Source organism: Gorilla gorilla, chromosome 7 (genome assembly GCF_029281585.2).
Source record: "Gorilla gorilla gorilla isolate KB3781 chromosome 7, NHGRI_mGorGor1-v2.1_pri, whole genome shotgun sequence".
Taxonomy (NCBI): domain Eukaryota; kingdom Metazoa; phylum Chordata; class Mammalia; order Primates; family Hominidae; genus Gorilla; species Gorilla gorilla.
This window is the reverse complement of record NC_073231.2, coordinates 139,307,081-139,326,693: the sequence shown is the minus strand read 5'-3', so window position 1 is coordinate 139,326,693 and position 19,613 is coordinate 139,307,081. Positions and strand designations below refer to the sequence as shown.

Sequence of the window (19,613 nt, the reverse complement as noted above, 5' to 3'; positions counted from 1 at the left end):
TCCCCCTTGGGTGCCGTGGCCTGGACAATCCCAGAGCATCAGCATACCTGAGTTCAGGATTGAGCCCATTATGGCCGAGAGAGGCCCTGGTCCCCGTCTCAGGAAAGTTGCTCCGAGGCTCCAGGCGCTCTAGGAACCAGAACCCTGGGCTCCACAGCAGGGCCAGGTGCCTCCTCAGGTGCTGTGGTCTCATCTTAGTGCCACCTCAGCCAGTGTACAACCTTGGGCAAGTCACGCCCCCTCCTGGAGACTCTGAAAATGGAACAGAAAGGTGTGGTCATCTGTGTGTTCCTCTGTGATCTGGAAATGCTACAACCTTTGCCTCTAAGGCAGGTAGTAGCCAGGCATGGGGACGGGGCTTCTGTCAGCTCCCCTTTGATTTTGTAGACCTCTGGCTCTTAGCAAAGAGATGTCCTAGGAAGGAGGGGCAGTACCTTGGTGATCCTGTCTTGCACATTTAGACCGGAGCTTCAGCCCATTCTCACCTCTCCTTCACCTGAGACCTGTGGCTGCAGAACCAGAAACTCATTTCCAGAAGCAGCAGAATGTCTCTCTTTCCACAGGGCTCAGAAGTATGTATTAAGTCTTCCATTAACTGCATCTTACTCAGCTGGAAAAATAATACTCAGAATGCAATTCTGTCTGATTTCTGGCCTGTAAGCTCCTGAAGGGTTCTCTTAAGAAAGGCTCAAAAAACTCCTGCGCTGTGTGACTCGGAGCCCAGCCCTGTAGCCTCCCTCCAAGAAGCAGGCAGCTCAGTGGTTGACCAGCAAGCCCATCATCATTCAGCACCGTTGGGTTATCCATCTGTCTGTCTGTCAATTAAACAAGTGCTTATGAGGGCCTGGGGCCAGGGGCACATACCGAGATTACTAAGACTAAGTAAGACACAGCGTGTGCCCTCCACAGCAGTTCAGGCGCAACCTGACCACTTTCTCTATTTGGTAAAACTCCAGAGAGTTCTTGACTTTATTATTCGCAGTTCAAAAGCAGCATGAGCTTTTGTGTCTGCTCCCCTTCACCCACTAAGTGCCATGGCGGGCAGGCAGAAGGCCCATATAGATGCCACACATGCTATGGGTTACGATATAGGACAGAAACACCGAGCTTGGGGGATCCACCATCTTGTGACAGACAGCAAGCAAGCCAGCTTTTTGTCCCAGAGGGAAACGTTACCTCATGTCTCAGGATTGGTTGCTGCAAACCCAACCCAGGTACAGAGCAGTCAGAGCCTTGCATTCTTTGTCTACCCAGCAAGATGTGTAGGAATGCAAGAAACTCATGGAGAAGTGTCTCCAAACAACGCATTAGCATTGCACATGTCTGGATTTGAATCCTATGTCTAACAATTTAAGTGTGAAATTGAGTGCGAAATTGGGTAAATTGCAATGGCTGAACTTCTCAGCCTCAGTTTCCTCTTCTATAAGATGGGGATAATGCCTACTTTCCAGGTGACTGTGAAAGAGAGTGTAGGGTCACTCCTCTGGGAACACAGTAGTGAACTAAGAAAGCCCTTGAGTTCAAGAAACTTAGTTGCACGGGGAATCCTTTCAGCTATGTATTAAGTATGCAATGCCAGTTAGTCATGTGTGTGGAAAAGAATAGAGGAGGCTGGGCGCGGTGGCTCATGCCTGTAATCCCAGCACTTTGGGAGGCTGAGGCAGGTGGATCACCAGGTCAGGAGATGGAGACCATCCTGGCTAATATGGTGAAACCCCATCTCTACTAAAAACACAAAAAATTAGCTGGGTGTGGTGGCACACACCTGTAGTCCCAGCTACTCAGGAGGCTGAAGCAGGAAAATTGCTTGAACCCAGGAGGTGAAGGTTGCAGTGAGCCAAGATCGTGCCACTGCACTCCAGCCTGGGTGACAGAGTGAGACTCTGTCTCAAAAAAAAAAAAACAAAAAAGAATAGAGGAAAAACGCAGAGGCCGATACACATCATGGTTCAGGGACAGTTTCTGCAAGGATTTGCCATGTGACCCAGCACCCTGAATTGAGTAAAGGAATGACCTTACTACCTGTGGGAAGAGCATTCTGGGCAGAGCAGATAGGCTGTGTGTAGGTCCTGTGCTTGGCCTGCTTGAGGGACAGCATGGAGGCTGAGCTAGAGTGAGCAAGGAAAAGGCGTGGAAAATGGAATCAGAGTAGGCAGGGACCAGTTCATGTAGGATCTTGCAGGCCTTGGTGAGAGCCTTGGATTGCATTGTGGGTGTGGAGAGAACCCACTGGAGGCTTCAGGTAGGTAGGGGTATGAGCAGAAAATAGCATGGAAGGGGCCAGGAGAGGCTGCAAGGTCTGGGATTTGCTTTTATCCTGCTGCTACTAACAAGTTAGCCTTTTAGTGTTTCATGGATCCTGGCAGAAGACATGAGATTCCTGGGTCAGGAGTGTTGTAAAGTGGGAAAGATCTCACTGCTTTTTGTGCACAAAGCCTGAGCTCAGAGGGAACTCTTCTGAGTTTGAAGGGGAATGATAACTCAGTCAATACTTTCAGAAGCTGAGCCTCAGTCAACAAATAGGAATGAGAATCTTGGAACAGATTCCAGGGCACAGTGTATCAGAAGGCTCTTATTCTCTCAGCCTGCATGTCTTACCTATAAAATAGGGAGAACATTGCTTCCCAGGCATATTGTGGGGCCTTGTAAATAGAAATTGAATCTGATACAGAGTCTTGCTCTGTCGCCCAGGCTGGAGTGCAGTGGCGTGATCTCAGCTCACTGCAACCTCCACCTCCCAGGTTCAAGTGATTCTCCTGCCTTAGCCTCCCGAGTAGCTGGGACTACAGGCACATGCCACCATGCCTGGCTAATTTTTTCTATTTCTAGTGGAGACAGGATTTCACCATATTGGCCAGGCTGGTCTCAAACTCCTGACCTTGTGGTCCACCTGCCTGGGTCTCCCAAAATGTTGGGATTACAGGCATGCGCCACCACGCCCAGTCAGGGTGGTTTTTCTTTAGATCATGTTTCTTCCTCCCGCCCCATGCTGTACATCTGAAGGGAGCTGAGGCTTATACACAGTTATCCCCCACATGCAAACTCATGTGCACCCTCCACCCACCCCAGGATGCTCAGCCAGCTGGCCAAGCATTAGAGCTGCAATTCAGATGGCGGTCTCTAGCCAGTGCTGGGCACATTCTGCCATCGCCGTCCCTAGACCTCCTGCCCTTCCAGTCTTCGTTTCTTTCCAAGACCCAAGCAGTACAGCCAGCCTTGGCAAGGCCCGCCTCTTATCACTGCATTGTGGGAGGAGATAAAATGAGACTTGTGTGTTTTAAAGTTGAGCAGAACAAGATGTTTTTAAAATGCTGTGTTCCCTATGTGGGAGGCCTTCTAATGGTCAGCTGGGGACAAGGCGTCCAGTCCTCCCACCCCTGGGAGGTCCCGGAAAGGACTGCAGCGTGGGATGGGAGGCACACTCCCAGTGTTGGATGCCTACCTGGTGGCCAGCTCAGACAGAGCTGGGACAGAGCTGTCTCTAGCACCTCTGGCCATGAGGGTGTTTGGACATTCCCAGCAGTCATTGGGCGTAGCTCATTTTATCTCTCCTGCCAGAGTGGCCTCCTTATTGGACGGAGGGTGAGGAGCACTCGTGATCACTTTGTGGGGAAAGTGGGCAGAGTAGGGCTGAGTGGAGGTGAACTCCCCCTGCCGCATGGACGCTCCCCGAAGTGGGGTATGGGCGCCATCCAGAGAGACCAGCTGAGGCTGAAAGGTAGATTCTTAGCATGAAGAGCTGGGCCTCTGGAGCCAGGCTGTTTGGATCACCTTTTATCTTATTTTATTTTTTTGAGACAGAGTTTTGCTGTCACCCAGGCTGGAGTGCAGTGGTGTGATCTCAGCTCACTACAACTTCCACCTCCCAGGTTCAAGCAATTCTCATGCCTCAGCCTCCCCAGTATCTGGGATTACAGGCACATGCCACTACGCCCAGATAATTTTTGTATTTTCAGTAAAGACAGGGTTTCACCATGTTGGCCAGGCTGGTCTCGGAAATCCTGACCTCAAGTGATCCACCTGCTGCAACCTCCCAAAGTGCTAGGATTACAGGCTTGAGCCACCACGCCTGGCCCCATTTCTTCACTTTGAAAGAGAACATACCACCCCTTGGTAAAGCTGTTGAGGTCAAACAAGCAACCTAAGAGAAGTGCTGACTTGGAGCCTGGCGCAGAGTTGCTGCACTTTAGGGACAGGACCCAATGCTTTCTTCCCCAGCCATCTCCAGGACTCATGAGCTGGGGGTGCATTTGGGGAGACATCAGTACTAGTATCTCCCTCTCTCCATGGTCCACGCCTCCTGACCCCCAGGGACAGGCTCTGGGAATGCCTCCTGGTCAGAACTGGCCTCTGTTCTCCCACCTGCTTGCTGGGCCTCTGCTGGTCCAAGCTGCCCAGTGTCCCCTCGTATCGTCCATCCCGAGCCTCACCAGGGCTGCCAGGCCTCAGCTGCTCTGAGCGTGCCCTGGCCCCGTGGTGCCGATCCTTGCCCATCTGCTCCGGCCACCCATGCTCTCGCTCCTCCCACTGGACAGCTTGGCAGTCCCTGGTAAAGAGGGCAAGGTCTCCCTCCTTTCCTGACTGCTGAGCCCTTTCTGATGAGAGCTACTCTTCCTCTCCTCTGGGGCCCAGGTATGGGGGTGGGGCTGAGCCTGGGCCAGGGCAGTTTAATCCTGTGATCCAACGGGACACCGTGACACCCCTCCAACCTTCAGTGTCTAGGGATGGGATGGTTCATGCCAAATGCCTGCTGTCGCCTGACGCTCCCACCCATCCCAGAACCCTGGAGGGTGCTGCATGCCTCGCCATTGTAGCAGCTGGGTTTATAATGTGATCTTAATCCCCATTATGGACACTGCTAGAGGCTGCCCCTCAGCTCCTTCAGGCGCCTCCTGGATGCCCCTGAAAATCAGTAGCATTAAAATATTTCCATGAAGTCAGGGACTAGGGAGAAAGGGGCCTCTTTAAACCACGTGTCAGACTGTGAATCTCGGCTCCAGAGCGGCCACACCTCCAGCCCTTCCTTTATGCTGAGGGTTTTAGAACCAGCGACAGATGCCTGAGGGCAGGTGCAAGGGGCATTAGGAGCTCTGAACTGTCTCTTCTTTATCAGCCTCCAGCACCACCCAGATGGGGGGAAATCCTTTCTTCTGGGACAGGTGTGAGCCTGGGTGTGCGTATAGTGCAACCCCTGGAATTCCCAGCCACATTACATGCTTCTAATGTCATTTGGATATCCTAGGACTCCAAATTTAGCGCTCCTCAATCCACACACATAAGAAGATTTGTGGATTTAAATTCTTTTTGTGAGGCTGTGAATATGAAAACATATTCGCCTCCTTCTCATGTGACCCTAATCCAGTTAATCCTGTTTCTCTGGGGCACTTCTCCACACTGCCTACTCTGAGCCACTATTTGTGCTTCAGCAGAATCTTTTTTTCCCCAACTTCCCCAGCAAAGGAAAAAGCAAGAGGCACTAAGGTGCAAAGAGGAAGATTTGCAAGCACATCGAAGGGTTCTCCCAACCTGCTGGCACTGCTGGGCTGTGGGGGAAATGGGCAGGCGCCGATGCAGAAAGGAGCAAGGAAACAGGCTCCAAAGGAAACAGACTTTCCAAGTCACGCTCATGGAGACTGGGCCACTCTCTAGACTCCCACAGGGTGTCCTGTGCACCCCTTTCCAGTCCAGCCACGATGTGCCAGTTGCAGTCACTACTGTCTGCTGCTCACAAGCCAGCCGGGCTCCCCTTTGCCTTCAGTCCCCAAGTCCACATTCCTCAGGACTTCCACGATCCAGCTCCACCCACAGCAGCCCCTCTGAAGGGCGCCCTGTTTTCTGTAACATACCAGCGTCTCCATCATCACCACCATGTGCTTTTTTGGGCACAGGCCTGGTTTACCCTCCCCCTCTGCCCTCCTCCATCAGTGCTATGCCCCCTGTCTCCATGGCCACCTGCCTTAGACAGCCTTCCCTCTCCCTTTGGTTGTCATTCACCTGCCACTTGTGGATCACTAAGGCCCTTGGCATCATGTCCTGGGAGGCACTGGTTCCTCCTGAGCAGATTTATGCGTGTGAATGGCCCTGGGCTGGATCCTGGAGCCTGCCTAGTGTGCGGCTTCGCTGTCTAGCAGTGAAGATATGCATGCCGCCAGCTGTGTTCTTGAAGCATCGCAGGCATGCTTCAGTACCTGGGTGAGAGGTGTGGCAGTAGAGCATGGAAGAGCAGGCTCAGGAATCAGCCCTCACCCCTTCCTAGCCACGTGACCTGGAGTAAGCCACTGATACCCAAGGGTCTCAGCATCCCCTTCTGTAAAATGGGATTATGGTGTCACCTCCCTCATAGGACCTGGAACTGCACTTTAGCTAGTCCCTAAAATACTGCGTAGTCTCTCAAAGCCCAACTTCCTTCTCTATCCAAAGAGCAAATGCCTGCCCGAAGAGCCCCTGGGGACTTTAGCCAGGCATCCACACACAAGAAATGTATTAGCTATGGATGGGTCAGGCATGCACAGATAAGTTGGGGAGGGAGTGAGATGGAGAGAAGGAGGGGCGGACCAGAGGCCACTTAGAGATATTCCATGGGCTTTTGTCTGCAGGCTTATCAAACAATGAGGATTCTTTGATATTTAAGCCCGGCAGGAGTCAGAGAACAACAGGAGAGGACCCAGCAGATCAAACTCCAAGAGGGGCCCAGGAGTGGGCGGTGGTCAAGCCACAGGCACTGATTGGAGCAGCCATGGGCGGGCTAAGGGGACCTTGCCCTCTGGCTCTACTGGTGTTGACTACATTTCTATGGGAGGGACTGATGGTGTCATCAGGGAGCTTGGGGGACAGGCTTCTTGGAGTGTCCCCCTGGTGGGACCTGGAATGTGTTGAACTCGGCTGAGTGGCGCAAGGGATCCCCTGGTGCCATCCCTGCCAAAGACCCTATCAGTGTCATGAGCCTGATGATGAAATCTCCCGATGGGTGAGTGCCCCAGCAGCAGTTGGAGCAGAGTTTGGGCAGATTCTAGCGAGAGCAGCTACCCAAGGTGGAGGGGAGGCCAGGGCTCAGGGCATCCAGCTGACCCATGTGCTTCTTGCAAATCCTCTGAGGTGGCCAGCGCCTCAGAGGGGTGTCCGGGGAAGGGCGGGAGGCATGGCTTTCTGTAGGGCACAGCTTCTGGGGCACTCATTGCTTAGACCACATTGTCAGCTGTGCCCCTTGGAGTTAGGTCTGCGGGGTCACCTGGACTGGTCATGGTGCTGGCAGGACACGAATGGTGCATTCAAAGTGGGCAGTGGAGGGGAGCTGAGGTGAAAGGTCATTCACAAGGTCATAGTGTGGTGTGGGAAACAGCAAGTGTGGTGCAGTCCCTGGGGCTGGAAATGGTGGGACTGTTTCCAGCCCTAGGGCTGAAGGGACAAGAGGTCAGAGACTTACTGAGACCCCCAGGACACAGCTAATGTGTGGATGGGGTCATTTGACAGGAGCAAGGGACCATCAGCCCTTGGCTGTCCCACAGGGAGGGCGCCAAGGCAGTCACTGCCTGTCTCCAGTTCCCTCTCTCCCTCTGGCCTTCCTCCAGGGCTTCCTGTGGCTTCCAGGAGGTTGTCCAGACCTTAGGGGGCCACCAGACCTTGCCTGGCCCCCGCTGTCTGCCAGTGCCGCTGCAGTCTTCCAATCCACTTGACTTTGTTTTCTTTCAGTTCCTTGGACTCACCTACTGTCCCCACAGGCCTTCATACCTGTAGCTTCCTCTGCCTGGGAGGCTTTCACACTCCCTGCCCAATCACCTGTCCACCCTGTGGACCCTCAGTCACTACCACTTCCCCCAGACATCAGCCAGTCCCTCTTACGCCCTCTGCTCGTGGCACTGAAGGCTGCCAGTCAGGGCTCTCCAGGGGAGCAGAGCCTATCCCATATTTGTGTATGCATATTAAGAGATTCAACTTTCGGAACTGGTTCAGGCAGTTGTGGCGGCTGCCAGGTTCAAAACCTGGTGGGCAGGCCAGAGGGCTGAAATCTCAGGCAGGACTTGATTTCTCTGTTACAATCTTGAGGCAGAATTTCTTCTTTTCCAGGGAACCTCAGTTTTTGCCCTTAAGCCCTTCCACCTATTGGATGAGGCCCACCTGCATTCATCTCCTTTACTTAAAGTTAACTGATTGGAGAGCTTAACCACATCTGCATGCTACCTTCCCTGAAACACCTAGACGAGTGTCTGACCAAACTACTGGACACCATGGCCTAGCCAAGCTGGCTCATTACATTTATTTATTTACTTAGAGATAAGTCTCGCTCCCCCAGGCTGGAGTATGATCATAGCTCATTGCAGCCTTGAATTCCTGGGCTCAAGTGATCCTCCTGCCTCAGCCACCACATAGCTGGGATGATAGGTGCAAGCCACATGCCTGCTGATACATTAAATCTAACCATCACAGCTGGTCTTTTGTGTGATTCCTTAATAATCTCAGCCTCTGTCCCACCCTATGATGTTGTTTTCAGTGAGCAAGGATGAAGATCATTCTACTTTCTCTCTCCTTTTTTTTCTTTTTCGACAGAGTCTCGCTCTGTTGCCCAGGCTAGAATGCAGTGGTGCAATCTCGGCTCACTGCAACCTCTGCCTCCCGGGTTCAAGCAATTGTCCTGCCTCAGCCTCCTGAGTAGCTGGGACTACAGGCATCCGCCACCACACCCAGCTAATTTTTTTGTATTTTTAGAGATAGGGTTTCACCATGTTGTCTGGGCTGGTCTTGAACTCCTTACCTCAAGTTATCCACCCTCCTCAGCCTCCCAAAGTGCTGGGATTACAGGCATGAGCCACCGCACTCAGCCATTCTACTTTGTCTAACCATTGTTTTGTTCAGCACTTGACAGCAACTGCTAGATGGCCGGTGCCCAGTGAGTAATTGTCAAATGAAAGAATGAAAGCAAGAGCGAGAATCCACAAAGGGGCTTGGCAGTGTCCAAGTCAGAGATGTTGCCAAGACAAAGTGAGATGCTGTATGTAAAGTGTCTGCATGTAGTAGGTGTGAAACTCACACATGCCATTTCTTCTTCATTTTCAACCCCACTAGCCATTATCCACACACACATGCATGCAGTTCTGAATTTCTCAGAGGAGTGATGCTCCCGGGTAGGTGACATTTTCCTAATGTTAATATTAATGTTAAATATTCTTTTGTGATGGTCAGGAATTGCTCTAAGCACTATATATATATATATATATACCCCAATAGTATTGTTTCCAATATGTGTTAAATATTCAAGATTATTAGTAACATGATTGTACGGTGTGGTAGCTCATGCCTGTAATCCCAGCACTTTGGGAGGCCAAGGTGGGCAGATCACGAGGTAAGGAGTTCGAGACCAGCCTGGCCAACATAGTAAAACCCCGTCCCTACTAAAAATACAAAAATGAACCAGGCATGGTGGTGCACATCTGTAGTCCCAGCTACTCGAGAGGCTGAGGCAGGAGAATCGCTTGAATCCGGGAGGCAGAAGTTATGGTGAGCCGAGATGACACCACTGCACTCCAGCCTGATGAACAGAGCGAGACTCCATCTCAAAAAAAAAGAAGAAAGAAAGTGACTCTCAGGACTAACCAATATTCATTAATTTGTCCAATTAGCCAAGTCTAGGTGAGCAGGGGCTGGGATCATTGTTGCATTTTACAGATGGGGAGCTGACTGGCCTCGGCTTCTGACGTGGCCCAAGTCACGCTGTGCTCCGTGGCTGCTGTCCCTGGGGTTGGGGGTGGGTGTTCTCTCCTCTCTTGGGAGGCGCAGGGAGCCTCAGGGCAGCACAGTTGCTGGCTGGCTGGCTTCATTCGAGACTGATTTTTTTAATCGACATAAGGAGAGAATTGTCCACCCCAGTCCTGCCATTGACAGGGAGCTTGTCATCACCTGTTTACCTTGCAGTGGCCAGGACCTCCGCTCAGGCCTCACCTCACTGTGGCCCTGTTTCTCTTGGACGATGTTTTCTGGAGGGAAACGGGTCTGGCTCCCCTCACGGCTGATCCTTCCTGACCCAGGGGAGGAGAGCGGCGTTGAGTGGGTCCAGGCCTGGCTCGGCCATGAGAGCACAGCTGCCAGCTTCAGGGGTGACTCAGAGCGGGTGGAGCCCAGCTGGAAGGAGAAAACAAAACAAGGGAAGGGAGGGCTCACACTCGCCCCTGCCAGGCCCTGAGCTGCGCCACACACAAAGCCCACTCAGTGCTCACACTGCCCATGGAGTGGGGATAGGCTGGTTCCTCTTCCACAGCTTGGACAGCAAGGAGGCCCAGGGCAGGGGCCGACCTCAGCCTGGCACCATCCACTTCACACCAGTATGTGTGAAGTTCGGATTCTGCATTGGCCGTAATCCTGACTTTACACCTACCGGCCGAGGGCCTTGGGTAGGTGGCTTGACCACTGCGGGCCTGTGTCCCAGCTCTGAAAGCTGGAGATAATACCCAGTACCTTCATCGGGAGCTTGTAGTGGGCCCAGCCAATGTGCACCGGTATTGTGCTTAGAACAGGGTATAGAAAAGACAAAGGTGATGGTAGGTGTCCTCAGTGTTGACACATTACTGCTCTATGCAGTCACCTCATAGAGCAGGGGTTTTTAATCCACCTGCTGAGGAACTTGAGGCTCAGCAGCCCATGTAACTTCCTGGGGGTCACCGCAAACAGCCCCCCACCCCTTATGGCAGCAGCTAAACCAACTCCCGACCTTCTCTCCTCCCCAAAGCTCCACCCTCTCTCTCTTTTCAGTTGCAGTCCATGACACCTCCTAAGATCCTGCCCCTGGGAATGGGAAGAACACCTACTCCAGGGAAGCCACCCTGTAGAATACAGCAGGTTTTTTCTAAGGAGTCAAGCGGGTCTTGGGACTTGGGCATCTGGTTTTCTTTAGCCCTGGTTTACTTTTCCTGTGTATCCTTGGAAAAGTCACTTCCCATTTCTGAGCTCAGCTTCCACATCTGTGGACTGAAGTGAGGCAGCAGCTTGAAGCGTGAGGATTTGATTCAGGGATCCAGGTGCTTATGAAGTTCTTGGAAGGGCAGTGAGAATGGGGGCCCTCCAGGGTTTGGGCTGCAGTGCTTCAGGTTGAGGCCCACAGGCCACGAAGCTTCAGGAAGTCGGGACAGAATCTGCAGCTGCCCTGCTGCCTGGAGGTAGAAGAAGGCAGGTTCTGGAGTCCAGATTCTGGGGCAGCTACACAGCAGCTTCTACCACTGCCAGAGGAAGGAAGGCTCTTGCCTCGCCCACCTGCCCGTCCCAACTATCACTGGTCAGATCTCAACCATTTCCAAAGCACTATGGACAGAGATGCTGGGAAATGTAGTTCCCAGGCTTCCAGCCCCTGCAGTTAGGGGAAGCACACAGCGGGTGGGAACAAACTCTCGCTCCTGTAGACAGTGGCCAGCATAGGAACCCCTGCTGGCAGCAAGAAACAGGGTGCCCTGAGAACCCTCGAATGCAGGCAGGATTGATGCAACTCTCAATATGGTATTTGAGCCATGTGGATTGCAGATACCACTCTAGCTTCTAGCCTTATTCGTTGATCATAGCTACAAATTTGTTGAGTTCTTAAATGTTTCTGAACAGTCTCCCATCACAATTCCCAGTGTGTGATACCCAGGGAGCAGGGAGGGTTAAGGACATCAGCAAAGAGAAGACCTCATCACCCAGCGTCAGCGGTATCAGGCCAGGAGTACCCCTTAGCTTCAGGGGGATGGACAGATGGCAGGAATCCTGGGGCGGGGTGGGCTTGCTAAAGCCCAGCAAGGCTTCCAACCAGGTGCCTCTAGCTCTGACTCACTTGGCCCAGGTTTCTTATTAGGCTGATTCTCCGAATGAGGGATTAAAGTGGAGGTCAGACACACTCCCTTGTAATAACACAGGGGCACAAGGGACTGCGCTGGGAGAGTTCCATGTGGAAGTTCCACACACTCAGCTTCCAGAGACAGCATCTTCTTCCTGGGGACCCATGCCGAGCGCAGAGTATGTAGGAAAGGAGGGAAGGAAGGAGGGAGGAAAGAAACATTTAGACATTGATCCCAAAGATACAAAAGACCTGGTCCAAGTTGGCTCTGCCATCTCCTGGTTGTTTTAACTCAATCCAGGTGCCTGCCCTCCCTCAGCCTCAGTTTTCTTGTCTGCAAGTTGACAGTGAAGGTAACTCCCGGGTATTAAGCATCTGTTAAATGTGAAGCATTTATGCACTTAACTCTCATGTGAACCTTTGAAGAGATGTGATTTTCCCCATCTTGCTGGTGCAGGCCCTGAGCCTGATGAGGTAGATGAGGTCCCTACCCAAGACCTCTCAGCTAGGAGGTCAGAAATTCAGGAATCAAACCCAGATCTGGCTGACCCCCAATACCCATATTCTGTTCACCACCCAGTGAATGGGGCTGCTGAAAGGGCCAAATGGATGGCAGCTGTGACTGTTTTGGCAAACTATAAAAAACAATGCAAAAAACGAGATGACCCCCAATTCAAGACTGGCAGTCGGAGGTTGTGAGGTGGCCAGGCTTTCCTGTGGATGTGTAAATCTTGGATACTTCAGAAGACAATGCATCTGCATTTCCAAGCATGTGGGAAAAAAGACTGATTGGAGAGTGGAAAATTGGAGCTACCAGAGCAACTTTGAGGAACGTTTTCCTGGGGAAGATCAAAGCTGGTTGCAAACTCAGGTGGGCCTGACTCTCTACATAAGCCTCTGGGACCAGCTGCCTCCTGACCGAAGGCAAGGCTGTTGCAGAGTCTGGGTCTGGGAGCCCCTGGGAACCCTGACATTTCCCCCAGTGTGTTAGGAGCTCCTTCCTGCAGGTCCTGGGAGGTCTTGGCCACGGGAGTAGAAAGCATGAAGATTTAGCTGTTCAGCACATCAAGGAATTCACACAAATAATGAATTCGGCCAGAATCATCATTTGTGTAATACCACTGGTTTGCATGATTTGATGCCTGATTTCATTTGGTCTTTTAAATAACCCTACGAGTAGGACAGGCAAAGGGTTCTGCTGGACTTTTTCCTTTTTGTTTACAAATGAGGACCTTGAAGCTTAGTGGGGAGAGACAGAATTGACCTTTGTGGTCATCTACTCTGTGGCAGGAACTGAGCTGTTCACTTTTGTGCAAGGCCTTTTATCCCACAGCAACCCTTCGTGTGAGCATTTTTGTTTGTTTGTTTGTTTGTTTGAGACGGAGTCTTACTTTGTCGGCCAGGCTGGAGTGCAGTGGTGCGATCTCAGCTCACTGCAACCTCCACCTCCCAGGTTCAAGTGATTCTCCTGCCTCAGCCTCCTAAGTAGCTGGGATTACAGGTGCCTGCCACCACATCCGGCTAATTTTTGTATTTTTAGTAGACAAAGGGTTTCACCATGTCGGCCAGGCTGGTCTCGAACTCCTGACCTCGAGTGATCCTCGAGTACCTCAGCCTCCCAAAGTGCTGGAATTATAGGCGTGAGCCACCATGGCCGGCCCGTGTGAGCATTTTTAATCCTATTTTGTAGATTCAGGGATTGAGGATCAGAGAGGGCAAGTGCCTTGCCTATGAACACACAGCCAGGAATGGGAAGAGTCAGGATTTGAATGCAGGTCTCTCGTGCCTTTGTTGTTGTTGTTGTTGTTGTTGTTGTTGTTGTTGTTGTTCAGACAACTGTTGGCCATGATCCACTAGGAAATTCTTCACAAAACCAGAATAAATGGGTTCCAAGCGTCCAGTGACCAGGCATGGGCTGGAGAGCAGTTCAGAGAGGAGTCATTCTTCTTACTGGAAGGTTTGAGGGCCATTAAGTATCCAAGATTTACTGGTCAGGTCTTACTTGGTCCCACCCTGTACCCATACATGAAGCCAGCCGGCCAGGATCCCAAAGGCCAGGACATAGGAGGATCTATTTTTCAATAATGGGAAGTCCCCAGATGTGTTGCATTGGAAGTCATCTCACTGTCTGTGCAGAGCTGGCCTGGGAGCAGGATGTTCTGACATAAAGTGAAAGCAGATGCAGTGGGGCCCCTTGGGTGGGGCAGGGAGGTGGTGGCTGCCATGGCTGCAGCTGCAACTTTCCAGCCTGCAGATCTGCCTCTTCCTCCTACCATCTGTGCACTTGGCTGGTGTGAGGAGGTTTGCCTCGGCACCTCTGGGGCCTCTCTGGGCCCCACCCTCTTCTCTGAATTTGCCACGCCCCTGACACATACAGGCAACCACTCCAAGAACAGGAACATGGAAAGGCAAAGAAAAGATGCTGTGACTTCTACTTTGGGCAATGGCAGAAGCTTGTACCAGATCTTTTCTCCCACTGAGAACTATAAAAGCTGGAAAAACTTGAAATCCAGCTCTTTGAAGGCATTAGAGAACAACTAAAGCAGCCAGGACTTGAGGTGCGAAGACCCCCAAGAGAAAGGAAATAAGTTGGGAGAAACCCAATATTCCCTGCTCCTTTTCTGCACAAGGTATGTGCTGATTTTTGCAGAGCGTTCAGAGGACGAGCAGAGAGCAGCAGTTCAGAGTGTTTGGCAGTCTCGCAAGGTGGGGAAACAAAACAGAGATAGGTAGGTAGGTAGAGGGAGTCAGTGAGCTCAGGACTGCTAAGTCAACCAAAACCCAAGGAACCAAGAACCTAGAGCAAAAACAACCACAAAGAAAAGAACGTGTGCTCTGTGCCTTCTAAAATTTTCCTTTCAAGGCATTTGCCAGCACTTAAGTTTCATGGGTCCAGAGTCTAAGAAACCAAGCAGAAAACAGCAGATGAAAAGCTAAAAAGACTGGGCATGGTGGCTCATGCCTATAATCCCAGCACTTTGGGAGGCCGAGGTGGGTGGATCGCCTGAGGTCAAGAGTTCGAGACCAGCCTGACCAACATGGAGAAACCTTGTCTCTACTAAAAATACAAAAATTAGCCAGGCATGGTGGCATGTGCCCATAGTCCCAGCTACTTAGGAGGCTGAGGCAGGAGAATCACTTGAACCCAGGAGGTGGAGGTTATAGTGAGCCAAGATCAGGCCACTGCACTCCAGCCTGGGTGACAGAGTGAGACTCTATCTCAAAACCAAAAACACAACAACAACAATGACAACAACAAAAAAAAACCCAAACAAACAAAAAAGAAAGGCTAAAAAGTTAAGCTAAGCTTACGGTGATCTCATAGTACAGGGGAGACAGAAATTGGAGATAGAAGCCTATAAGGAAGAGTCACCCTGATAAGCATCTTGGTTTACCTGTTGAGAACGGCTATGCCCCAGGGGTAAGAGTAAACCAGAAATAGACCAGTCTTCATGAAAAGTGAAACACAGCTGCAGTTAGAACAAAGTAATGTGCCACTTCTGTACCTGCTCATCAGGAGACAACCAGTCCTCTCTGAAGGAGGACAGCCTCATCCAGAGCCTCTGCATTTTTGTCATACACAATAGAAACAGCAACCAGGCCTGCCAAGGACAGAACCAAATAACCAAAGAAAGAGAGAGCAACCGAGAAAATAGACAATAGAAATACACCCACATTACCCAAGTATCACAGGATATCCAATGTGGGCTTTAAGACAGCTGTGGTGAATAAAATTGCTCAAAGATAGATGACAAGGTGGAGAAATTCACCAGCAAAGTAGAACCTGTCAAAAAATTAGGTAGAAATTCCAGAACTGAAAGACACCACTGAAATGAAGAACTGAATCCATAATTCAAATAGAGTAGGCACAGCAAGAAGGGGGAGTAAACAAGGTATTATCCAACATAAGAGGCTGGAAAGATGACAGTAAACCAAGTCCAAAGAAGTTATCAGAAAGGGAATGGGGAAGATAGGGAAGATAAGAGCAGGTATTGATGGAATTGAATGATGAGCCATGGCTACACAGAAAGCCACAGGAGAAGGCAGGAGTCTGCCTTTTTGCTACCATTTTGCTGTTTGACCTTGGATAAGTCACTTGCCTTCTCTGGGTTTTAGTTTTTCATTTCAGGGAGACAAGCGTAAGGGTTACCTACCTCTCCTGGTGGCTTGGGGATCACATGGGGAAAGTTGTGGCCACTCTGTATTGAAAGCGTCAATTTTGCCAACAGCCTGCACAGTTCGCTCAGGCATTTCTCTAGTGACCATAGTGCCAGGGGCTGTGTGAAGGGCTGGGAGGGCATCCCAGCCTGTGATAGGTATTTACTACCATCCCGTTCAGTGGGTATTTACTACAGGTTCAAAACCCCTTGCAGTTCCTTCATTTGTGTTTCCAGGAGTTTCAGACAGTTCTCTCAGTCTCTGGTCATTGCCCCTCAACTCCCTATTGCCAGAGGAGTTTATCTTCATTAGGGACTCTCCTTAGGGAAATTCTTACTTTTCAGTCCCCAAAAGTGTGCTGACATTTGTCAGTCTTGTGCTGGTGACCCCGCTAAGCTCTGTTGTGTGCAGGTGCTTCATGCCTCCTCGTATTGAGCATGTGGCTGGGAAATGACTGCCATTTGGCAGAGGACAGGGAGCCAGCTTCCCTCCTTCCCCATCCCCTCCTGCTCCCTCTCTTCTTTCTCCTTGTTCTGGGAGGCCAGGCCTCCCTCACCGCACACTTGGCATGCAGAGATCTTTGGTCTGTGGCGTCTTGGCCCAGATTTCATTTCCGGGAGCCAGGGCTGGCATTCCCCCATGCCTGCAGGCTGCCCCACACTTGCTAGAGCACGGAGAAGACATGCAGTCCTGGTTTCTTCCCTGCAGCCAGGGAAGGGGTATAGCGGTGTTCTTGCTTTTCCATTGCAGTTTTATCCAGGGCTTTGGAAAGCGCTAAATGATACCAGCTCAGAAGCCTCTGATGGTTATGGGGAGTGCCCTGGCCTTGGAGGTGTAGCTGCAGGATGCCCCAGAGGAGAGGAGGCTATCACAGTCCCACAGCCTGTGCAGCACAACCTTGCCCTCTGCCCTGCCTCTCATCCCACCCCTAGCAGCAGCCTAGAGCATTAATATCTCTCACGCAGAGGCAGGACATTGTAGGAAACCTGACCTCTCATCCAGAGCCTTGTTTGATCAACACGGTTCAACAGTCGTCTGTTTCAGGGAACTCATCTCTGCCCTGGCGTTAGGGGTGCAGAGGCACTAAGGGCAAGGGTGTCCTAGGCCCTGCTCATTATAAAGGCAAATGTAGTAAGACCATGGCATTCCTCTGCTCAGCCCCACCAGCAGGTTTCTATGTCACCCAGAGAAAACTTAGTCTTGACTGTGGCTTCTCTGGCCCAACACACTCTCACCCCAGCTGCATGCTCAGATTCCCTCTCACCCCGCACCCACTCCTCTCCCCCACACTGTGTCTGATCCAGCCATACAGGTCTCCTTTGCTCCACAGGGTCTGGGGCCCTATTGATGCCTGGGAGGCGCCTACCTTAGATCCTTTTACGATGCACCCCAGCCACCTCGTCCAGGGCTTGGAGAACGCAAGGACCAGCAAATATGCAGTCAATGAATGAGATGAATGGACAACCTTGATGGGCTGACGGCCCCAAGAAATGAGCAGAATTTGTGTTATCAATCCATTTTTCCCATTGAAGGGATGGTTCGGAAGGGCTAGGTGACTTGTTCATGGTCACGCAGTGAGTAGTGTGGGACAGGCTGCTGAGAATGGAAATGTGACTCAGAGTCTGTGCTTTCTTTCTCAGTTCTCCCTCTGGACTGTTGGCCGTTTTGTTTCCCCTCATTCATTTCTGGGTTTCTTCATGACCCAAGCCTCCACTGAGCGTTGAGTGTGTGCACGGGTGACAGGATCACTGCCATAGTGAGCCTGAGTTTCCATCCTCACATTGCTCCCAGTCCAGGGAGGAGACATATGTGTGAAGAGCACAGGCAGAGTGCAGCCAGGACCCTGGGGAGCCAGGAGAGGCCCCTAACTCACCCCAGGAGAGGGCAGGGCTTCCTCCAGGAGTCAGCACCAGCTAAGCCCTAGAGAATGAGTAAGAGCCATCGGCAAAGCAGGGTGGGGTGGTTTTCTAGACAGTGGGGACAGCCTGAGCAGGGACACAGAGGTAGGAGCAACTGTGACGTGTGGGTCAGTCACGTTGCTTCAAGTTACAAATAACCTACTTTACCCCATAAAGGGGATTTATTCCCTCATGTAACTGAAAAGTCAAGGTGAGGGTGGGGCTGCAGGTTGAGCAGGATCAGGGATTTAGCACCATTTGTTCGGGTTGTTCAGCTCTAGTCTCTTCTACACACGCTAGCAAAATAGCCAGCAGGATGTTCCACATGTCAACAACAAGCCAGCCAGAGCAAAGGAAAGTTTCTTCCCTCCCTACAGAAGCTTGGCTGGATGAATTAAGGCACATGCCCATCCCTGGATCAATTACTGGGGTAAGAGGTGGGAACCCTCTGCCAGTCAAGTGAATTGTGAACCTATCTGTGATGATGCAGAAGTTATTCTTACTTAAATTACAGAGCTGCTCCTTGATGGGGGCAGGTGGGGAGAGAATTGGATGGGATACCTGTGGACACCACTAGGTTATAAACAAAATCTAGGTTGTCATGAAAAGTGAAAATTGGAACACAGACTGGATAAAAATGACGTTGCCATCTGAGCTGCAGAGCTCAGACCTTGTCCCCCATACGTTGGGCTTCTAGTTCTGGAATCTGTAGAGGGTTGCACCCTATGCATCTTGGTCCCTGGATGTCTTCAGAAGGGCACTGTGGATTTAATATGGTTTTGGAGCTGCCCCCCTTTCTACCAAAAGGTGATCAATCTCCTTTCAACTCTAATTTTCCTGGAAAAAAATATACCCTGCTTATTGACAATCTACACCTTGAGGATGGGGAGGAATCGATCAGATTTCTTCCATTCTTCAGCATTCCAAGCAAAGATCAAAAAGACCATGCTCCAGGGCAGAGGTGCAACCACAGTTGTACCATACAGAAATCCCAAGGTGTCGGTGAGAGCCAGAGGGGTCTCCGATGGGCATTTGAGAGGTACCTGTTTGCCTTCTTCAAAAGAATACTCCCCCCTTGCTCTATATCCCTCCAGCCACAGTAATCTGAAGACCAGTTAACAAGACAGGTGTCTGCTCCAGGGTAGAGCCCCCCAACCCCCTGTTCCTGGTCCCCCAACCCCTCCTGATGTAAGGAATCAGAGGACTGTGGATTTGGACTCAGATCCTGCTCCTTCCTTTCCTTAGGCAAGTCATCTAAGCACTTTGAGTCTCAGTTTCTTCCAAGACAAAAAGGGAAACTAGTATCTAGCTGACGGTATATTCTGAGGATTATCTGAAGAGATACATATGCATGAATATCTCATCCTCTCAGCTCTTAGTGCATCATCAGAGAATATTGATTCATTCACATGTTGAAGAAGAAAAATTAAAGTTCAGCAACGGCCTAATAGATACCAGAAGCCCAGCATACATCATTTTATCTTATCTTCATAACCATTCTATAAGTAGGCGTGTTAGTATCCCACTTTGCAGAAGAAGAAACTGAGGGTCAGGAAGGTGGAATAACTTTCCCAAGGCTCCACAGCTGGGAAATCAGAACTTGAACCTGGACCATCTAAAGCCCCTTTTTATGGAACTGAGGCCAATTGGCAGAGCTTGAATACCCAGGTAAAAGGAATCCTGGGCCACTCTCTAAGCATACCATTGTTGTTGTGCTTGTTGCTGAAATCCAAAATCCAGAAGAGAATGAAGTAGAGAGAAAG

At 50.9% G+C, this 19,613-nt stretch overlaps 1 protein-coding gene across 3 annotated transcripts in view; it reads left to right on the top strand.

The window, feature by feature from the left end:
- Window positions 1-19,613, top strand: part of ST3GAL1 (ST3 beta-galactoside alpha-2,3-sialyltransferase 1) — a 116,527-nt gene that overhangs the window by 74,827 nt on the left and 22,087 nt on the right. The window contains exon 1 of one of the 3 annotated variants that reach the window (XM_055349128.2): window positions 6,791-6,967. The exons of the other annotated variants lie outside the window; for them this stretch is intronic. The gene's annotated coding sequence lies outside the window, so the exon portion shown is untranslated. Of the gene's footprint in view, window positions 1-6,790; window positions 6,968-19,613 lie in introns of those variants that run through there. 3 annotated transcript variants of the gene reach the window in all.